At 39.0% G+C, this 6,099-nt stretch overlaps 1 long non-coding RNA gene across 1 annotated transcript; it reads left to right on the forward strand.

The window, feature by feature from the left end:
• Positions 1-2,664: 2,664 nt before the first annotated feature.
• Positions 2,665-5,684, forward strand: LOC136014506 (uncharacterized). Its single transcript, XR_010612744.1, has 5 exons — positions 2,665-2,714; positions 2,857-2,910; positions 3,342-3,412; positions 3,694-3,821; positions 4,611-5,684. It is a non-coding gene; the product is annotated as an uncharacterized LOC136014506 (long non-coding RNA).
• The last annotated feature ends 415 nt before the right edge of the window (positions 5,685-6,099 follow it).

Below are 6,099 nucleotides of genomic sequence, written 5' to 3' on the forward strand. Positions count from 1 at the left end.
AGGACAACTTTTCTTTTTGGGGGGAAAAAAACCCAAAAAACCCCAAAAAACCCACCAAAAAAAAAAAACCAACAAAACCACCCAATTCTAGTGGCTAGGATGTCTAGAAATAAAACATTCTGAGATTTCACTGAAAGCTAGTATTAAAACTGACTGGACTTAAGCCAAAAAAAAAAAAAATTAAAAATTAACAACTTAAAATCTCCAAAAGAAAAATAAATTCTGATACAAACAAATCTTGCTGCTTACATCTGTGTCGCTGCAGGCTTATCTAGCTGATGCAAATCTGGAGTAAAATCAGCTAAATGAAGTTGCCTACATGAATATGGCTAGAATTTCTATTGCATAATGTAATGGGACTAAAATAAACAGAAATGAGGAATATAATAGCTTAATTGTTACCTTTTTAAGTTGCGAGTACAGACAGCCAAGAACTTGGAAAAAACATACAAATTTTGTCTTTTAATGCAGATATGTCACTGCTAGTAGTTTTGAACCTCTAGATGCAGTACAAATATGAACTAATTAGTTTTTAATTCCTTTCTGCTGTGCGTATTTGTCAAAGTAGCTTTTTTTTTTTGTATCTGACTTCTAAAAGGTGTTAAAAATGGAAGATGGCATTTGTTAGTGTGTAGATTAGAGTCTGCTGAAAACCATGACTTGCATTTAACAATTTGCATTATTTTCTGACTAGTAATTTTGGAAATACTGATACTCGACTATGTTTTTAGACTAAGTTTCAGACAACTCTGTTGTTTTGTCAGTTTCTGAGTTTGGTAAAGCTCCTCTGCAGCATAATTACAACCATTCAAACTAGGATGAATATGTGTACCCATATAATTGGAAGCTGTTTTAGCTACAGATAAATAAACATATGTAAACTCTGTACCTGTTTGGGTTCTTCAGTGTTATTAACAATAATGATGTGATTTGCATAGGGCTTGACCTAATGTTTGGAAAACAATTTTCATGCTCCTCCTTATGTGTCTGGACTCTAGCTGCAGGTCTTAGAATGCCTGTTTTAAAGTGCTATTTGTGATGCCTTATCTGTCACTAAATTTTTAGTTCTTTTTATTTTTTAATACAGCATGTATCTTTTATCCCCAGAGTGTATCCTTCCTTGTCTTGCCTTGTGCTGGTCCTCATGTAAACATCCCTTACGCAAAAACATAGCTGACTGCAATTTGTATGGAGCATTCATCTCTCTGTTAACCTCAGGGTGAGGGCTGCCACCTAATCAAATAATCTTCCACCATGACCCTTAACAGGCTGTAAGCAGCTTTTCCCAGGAAAGCAGGTGAAGTCTTGGGACAGTGCAGTAAAGCTTGAAAATACATGGTTTTTAAGCATATGTATGTGGGTTCCAGTAGGTGTGTCCTAAAAATAAATAAACTCTTCTTTAATGCTCTAGAAGGAAAAAAGGAAAGCCACCTTTTTTGGTCTGAAGGTAAAGTGGTTTAAGCTACAGTGGGCAGGGATGCTGTATTTTGTGAGCAAAAGGGGAAGCCTTTTTAGATGGAAATGAAAACCGTCCATTCTCAGCATGTTTGAACTCTAATGATGTAAAATGAACTCTAATGTCGGTAAAACTGATGCACTATATTTATTCGTTTCATTTGTAACAACAGGTAGAATAATAAGCAAATCTTAAGATATACAATACTGACTAGAACTGCCAAGTGACTGGAAAGATAAAGTGCCTCTTATTTTATCTCTCTTACACCTACATCTGTCGTTTCAGTTGAGAGAAATGAAAGGGAGTCTGCCCTTATTTTCTTGCATATTTGTGACAGCATGTATGATTTGCCAGCATTTGGGAGGGAAGGAGATGGTACTTCTCAGACCCAGTAATGCTCAGCTGAAAAAAAAAAAAAAAGGTCAAATGCAAGAGCTAGAGGCACAGGGGAACATTGCTCTCATTAACTAGAAAATGAAGAACAGGACTGGCCTTAAGACCAGAAGAAAGGAGCAGGCCACAGAAGTCTTGTGAAGCTGTAGGTTAATAGGGTGATTGTTGGCTACCCATTGGTTTGTTTTGCATCACTGCAGAATGCTGGATTTTAAATTGCTCGAGCAAGTGCAGCTATATAGTTGTCTCTAGCATATGTGCTTTTAATGAAACAGTGGTTGTAAATGCTTCTGATCTGTAGATTCTGCTGCCCAAGGTGGTGCGAGTTAAATGTCCTGACAGTAGGATTATTTCTTCAGGTACCCTTTTCAGCTCTTTGTGGTAATCAACCGCCCCCAAGGACTGGAAGCCACAGACTGAAAATCCCTGCATGGTACTTTTTTTTTTTCCCCCTTAACTGAGTTACAAAGTGTGGTCTTGTGATTTTCTGGACTTACTACCAGTTCTGGCTAGAATAAACTGGTAAAAATAAACTGGATAAATGAGGGGAAAATGCTTTCTGTATATTTGACCCTGTGCCTGTAATCGTATCACTGTATCAACTAGTGCTGTGCAGAACAAATATATGGAAATAATTTGCAAGAAAGATTGACACTAAAAGGTTACATTTTTCTTGAGACTGTGCTGTTTGCATAATACTTTCATATAGTGATCTTATTTGCCTAGCAGCTGATAAGATTTCTTGATGGCATCCAGCTGTAGCTAGGGTTGGTATAATTGGCAGCTTCTTTCTGAAGACATTTGTTCTGGGGAACTCTGATAAGAGCTGTGGGCTGATTGCTCAAAGACCTTGCAACAGCTGGAGGTAAGTGCTGTGAGCACCAGTACAGTGCTTGATTTTTTTCACTGATGTGCTTGTCTACCACTATTGTAAAGGCTTATTGCTTTTGTTTAACTTTGCTAGAGATATGCATATATCTGACTTGTGAAATTCTTATCTTTTGTAGTAGCTGATTCTGCAGAAGAGGTTGGCCTGCACAGGATATTAATGAGCTATTAATGTATGTAACTTCAATCTGTGGAAACAATCACTTGCATAATTTTAAGATGGTACCTGTTTATCATTGGTCATGTGTTGGCTGATTGGTTCAGGTTTTGGACCAGTACAGATTCTGAAGGTGATGACTCAGGCAGCAAGCTAGACCAGTAAGTTCTTTACTGTGAGGGTGGTGAGACACTGGCATAGGTTGCCCAAAGAAGCTGTGGCTGCCCCATCTCTGATGGTGTTCAAGGCAAGGTCGGATGGGGCTTGGAGCAACCTGGTCTAGCGGGAGGTGTCCCTGCCCATGGCAGGGGGTTGGAACTGGATGATCTTTAAGGTCTTTTCTAACCCAAGCCATTCTATGATTCTATGATAATTTAATAGTGAAACAGCAGAGTCTGAACTGAAACAGTGCCAAAAGGTCTTAATATATACTTTCTCTTGTGGCAGAGAGAAAAATGGGGAATTGCTTGATTGTTGATCTTCTAATAGTTTAAGTTGGGGACGAATTCTGAATACCAGTAAGTAACCCGGCTCTCTCAAAGCTAATCAAAATAGATGTTGTTGTCATGTGGAATACCTTTTAGCATATCTGCATGTGTCGTGGGGAGTTTGATGAATGTGTTTAGTGTGAAGTCCTCTGCCTATTAACCCTTTTTGTTGTCATGGAAGAGAAAATAATTGCATTAAAAAATGCTGTCTGTGTTACGATATGGTAGATTGCATCCATCTTAGCTATGCGTTTTTCCATAGCTTTGGTTACCATGATCTCAGTGCTCATGTAATCTGTTTTAATTTATAGTGCCGTCATCTGTGTGAAAAATTAAGCTGCTTGTTAGGACTTTCAAAGGAAACATGATGCAGCATGATCACATGTATTCATATAAATGTTCAAGGCCCCCTCAGCTGAGGAGATGAGACAACACTGGGGTAAGCACCATGCGTGTATGATTCTCCACTCTGTGCATCTGTTCCATGCAGAGACTTTCTTGGGACTGCATATTGAGGACTCTGGTTTGAAGTTTCAATTTGAGAGCTAGGAGGAAGTATACCCCATTGCCAACTAGGTCAGTTTGCCATAGGTTGTGATTTTTTTTTTTTTTGCCACAGGAATTCAGAAGCGCATCTAGGAACGCCCAAGGAACTCATGTGATTCTAGTACAGAATACTGCCTGTATTTTTATAGCTGTGACAGGTTTTACTGCTGTAGTGAAACTGCGTGATGAAACTGGTTTTGGTGATGCTCTTTTCTTGAGGGGCAAAGCACCTGGTCTATCAACTATGCCTGTCCGCTGGTGTTAGAATCATCATTGGGTCCTGCCTTTTTCTTACCATGTTAGTCTTCGGATATTCTGGATCTGCAGCATGGGACTAGAAAATCACCTCAGCTGTTAGGTGGTGGGTGAAGTTTCAGTCCTGCTCCGCATCTTTCAGTACAAGAGTGAAGATACTCTCGTGCTGTTGGATAAGGATTCTGTGGTTTGTTCCCATAAAGTAGGTTCAGGTTCTGAATCCAAAGTGTTTTGACATCCTAGGTTTTATCCTTTCACCCTGATGCTGGAAGGGGTAGACTCTGCCAGTGAATGCTTGGTCTTTGCACTTTTAACATAGTATGGTCACCTAAGGAGTCATAAAATGATTTAGTTTACTGGCTTCCTCTTATTCCTTAGAGAAAGAGTAGTTAAAAGACAGCAACTTTTTTTTTTTTTTTGTTTACAGAGTTATTACAGTTGCTGGGAGTTCCTGCTTTCTACAGAGGTTAAAGAATTCCTTACAGGAATTATAACTTGGCTGGGCTTGATGTTAATCTGTGTTAATCTGATGATCTTGTGTTATTTAAGTCTTTGGGCCTCCATGTTGCAAGAGGCTGCGTAATTAAAGGGGGCATTTGCCAGGGATGGGGTGCAGCTTGTAACTGTGGTAAGCTGTAAGTCATGATGCTTCTGCCTCCTACCTATTTGGCAAAGTACCATCTACTTTCTGGTGTGGGATGGATTTGTAACTTCAGTGGATTTTACATTAGCTTCTGATCAATCATGCTGTTGCTGAGTGCTCCCACAAGAAAAAAAAGAGGTTTTCCTTTTCCAGAAAGGTTTGCAGATTTCCTAGAGGATATTTCAAAAATCAGAATAAAGACATTTGCTCATATTTTCATACTGGACTTATGCCCCACTAGTTCTGTCTCTCTGCAGACAGGTATGCATAATGAAAGTGAAATTCCTAAGTAAATACCATCAAATATTGGGTGACTTAGTCATACAGTACGATTTTATTCTCTCTGTCAATAGGGAAGAATTGTGCTCTCTGGAAAATGTGCCACCACCTTTGGAATTCTACTACAGGCCAAAGAGTTTTTCCACTGGATGATAATTTACTTAAATGTGCTGTCCCTAGTTTAGGTTGGCAGCATTTATAAGAGATACTCCAGCCTGTCCTTAACGTGAAATTTAGTTCCAAAAGCCCACTCCTGTAAGCCTTGTCTGTGGCAGGAAGAATAAGGCCAGTAGTGATTCTAATGCTTTTCAGCTGGTGGGGAACTCAACAGAACATTTTGTGGCTTTCGTGCATGTGCTTTTACGTAAATAACCAAACAGAGGTTTAAGAAAATATCATCACACAAAAAGGAGTAGTTCAGATTATTCTTATCAGGATAATACTAATGAGACAAAACTATTTCTGTTGAAAAATTCATGCTATGATTCAACTTTGTCTTTTCCCATTCAGCTGAAGTTATTACATGATCCTGTCTGCAGACTTAGGGATAGCTGGTAAAATTGCAATGGAGAGTTAGTGCACTGGTAGGTGAATTAACTTCACAATGTCATGAGAACTCTGTAATGTATGTAAATCTCAGCATTAAAAAAAGATGGCAACTTGTTTAGAGTTGTAGTAGAGCATGTTATGAGTAACGTTACAACTGTGTGGGTTGAAAGTGGATGAAGATTTACTGAGGTGTATACGGTTCTGTTGGGCCCACTATTCCCAAGGTAACAGTAGAGCCTGTGGATGAGACAGTACTGACAGTCTAACAAACCTCCTTAGTGTAGTTGCAGTCAGTGTCTGTCTTGTTATAGCTCACACCAATTTTGGACTAGAATAAACAACACTGTAGTGGCTTTTTGGTCCACGTAATTTGCAGGTTTTTGGCTGACTGGTGCTCACAGGAGTATTTTGCTACCTTCCTGTTGCTAACCAGCAGAGCTAAAAG

The sequence above is a fragment of the Lathamus discolor genome, chromosome 5 (assembly GCF_037157495.1).
Source record: "Lathamus discolor isolate bLatDis1 chromosome 5, bLatDis1.hap1, whole genome shotgun sequence".
Lineage (NCBI taxonomy): Eukaryota > Metazoa > Chordata > Aves > Psittaciformes > Psittacidae > Lathamus > Lathamus discolor.